The 2,000-nt window shown below is 36.6% G+C and overlaps 1 pseudogene; it reads right to left on the bottom strand.

Annotated features, from left to right (window-relative positions):
• Positions 1-480: 480 nt before the first annotated feature.
• On the bottom strand, positions 481-1,731 carry LOC111279576 (UPF0481 protein At3g47200-like; annotated as a pseudogene).
• Positions 1,732-2,000: the final 269 nt, after the last annotated feature.

The raw sequence follows: 2,000 nt of genomic DNA, 5'->3' as shown, positions 1-2,000 counted from the left end.
TTCAATCTCCTGCACAATTAAGAACAAAAAGCCTCATGTTCTCTTGTACTTTAAAAATGATAAGTTACAGTTTGAGTGATTCTGGGGTTACAAGAAAACCTTTTCGGATGAAGGAATTTTGGGCGAAATGGGGGAGAGTTGCTTTACTATCTACTCCAACTTTTGCACTTCTTTCTAAGTAGTTTTTCATAGTTTATAAGAAAGACATAAAAAAATTAAAAAAATCAACAACCTGGAGTTGACGTGGCTTTTTAAGAGCCCGACTGTTGAAAAGCGAGTGTAAGTATGACTGTCGCTAGCAGTTCTCAAACAAAATAGCAAGATAAAGTCTTAGGAAAAAATAGCAAGCAATAATCAATTACTTTCAATAATAATAATAAGTTCACATCACTCACAGCAAATAATTGTATTTTAAAAAGTGTTTTCTATAATTTACATATAATATATAATACATAATAAAAAAGAACATATTTTCTTACTTTTAAAGAGCAATTCCAGAAAATATGGTTTGCATGAGGGTAAGTAGAAGGATGACTGCAGCAGCAAAAACGGAAATAAGTGCCCAAGGACTGTTGAAATAGTTGTGATTCAAGTTGGCAAGCCATCTGTTCCGGCGTCTTCTGCGATATGCGTTCACTTCGCTAAATACTTCACGGTAGTAGTAGCAGTCTGGGGAGTAGGCTACTGAGTCAATAAGCCTATTAAACATGGTAGCAACTGCTTCATCATCACCTAAGAAATTGTCAACAATTCCACAGTGTGCGAGTATTTCCACATCTTTTGCAGAGTTAATAAGACAGTCCATGAATAGGGCATAATCCGTTATATAACTTATACCTCCGCACGGGGAAAGCTGCTCCAAGGCAATGAGATTTGGAAGCATATAGTTGTTGAGTCATCGATTTTCAAGGTTGGGATTTTCAGAGTCCCTTTTTCAAACTTAATATCAAACAAGCTCTCTCCCCTCACCTTTTTGAACTTGATTCCAGCCTCTTTGAGTTCCGTGGCACAACGTGTGAGCCTCGTATCCATTTTTCCTATTCTTTGATTGGCCTCAATTTCTATAGGTGACGGGCACCAGTTTTTATGCATCAAGTCCAGTAGATGTCTGATTTCACCATTCAAGTGTTCAGAAATCCTTAAATCTGATACTGCGTCCTTGCAGAATTCCAAAATCATTCTAGTGAAAAATTCCCCATCGGAAAACTCAATCATCTCAAGTAACTTCAATACAACAAAGAAGGGAATTTGATTTTCAAGTAATAACAAATCATGGCGTAAGGAGTAACGGAAACCAGTCACCTCAAAAATGGGGTCATTGTCGACCGTCGATGATATGCAAGAATACATCCGAATTAGCTGAACAATAAAGCAACCATCGAGGAGCATCATTTCGATGAAACCTTCTGATTCAAGTTTTACGGGGTCTGTATAGCAATTGCGAGCTCTTGTCTCTAATCCTCTCATTGCCTCAATATATCTTGAGACATCATTGATCTCATCTCTTTCTTCAAGTAACTTTCGAAGATACCGAAACTTATGCTCTTCCATTGCTTCTAAGTGAACCTTACCGCGGTGGTAAGGACCGATTGCAAGTTGATGTGGTTCATAGGCCTCCTCGCCTGCGTGGCGAAGATAATTAGGCACTTTGCAAATGTAACATTCAGGTTGTATTGGGGATAACTTTTTAATCCTTTCAGTTATTTTAATAAAAATAGGATCGTCCGCCATCACTTTCTTCTGCGAATTTCAACAATCAGAATAATTATTATTACAAATAGAAATGCCAAACTTTCAAAAGTGAGCCTATCACAGATGAATTAATATGACCCAAACGGTGAAAAGCTACCACTTAAGAAAAGATTTTATGGAATTTCCATTATTTCATGTTTGCATATACCATTTTCATACTATCATTTTCTTAATTAATTTGCAAAAAATGCAAAAAATGAGACTTACTTGTTCTTCTGAAAAGAGGATGAATTACTTGGTTTCTCTGA

The sequence above is a fragment of the Durio zibethinus genome, chromosome 27 (genome assembly GCF_047325235.1).
Source record: "Durio zibethinus cultivar Kanyao isolate XHJ-2024 chromosome 27, ASM4732523v1, whole genome shotgun sequence".
Lineage (NCBI taxonomy): Eukaryota > Viridiplantae > Streptophyta > Magnoliopsida > Malvales > Malvaceae > Durio > Durio zibethinus.
Note: the sequence above shows the minus strand (reverse complement) of the source record. Positions and strands in the feature narration are given on the sequence as shown.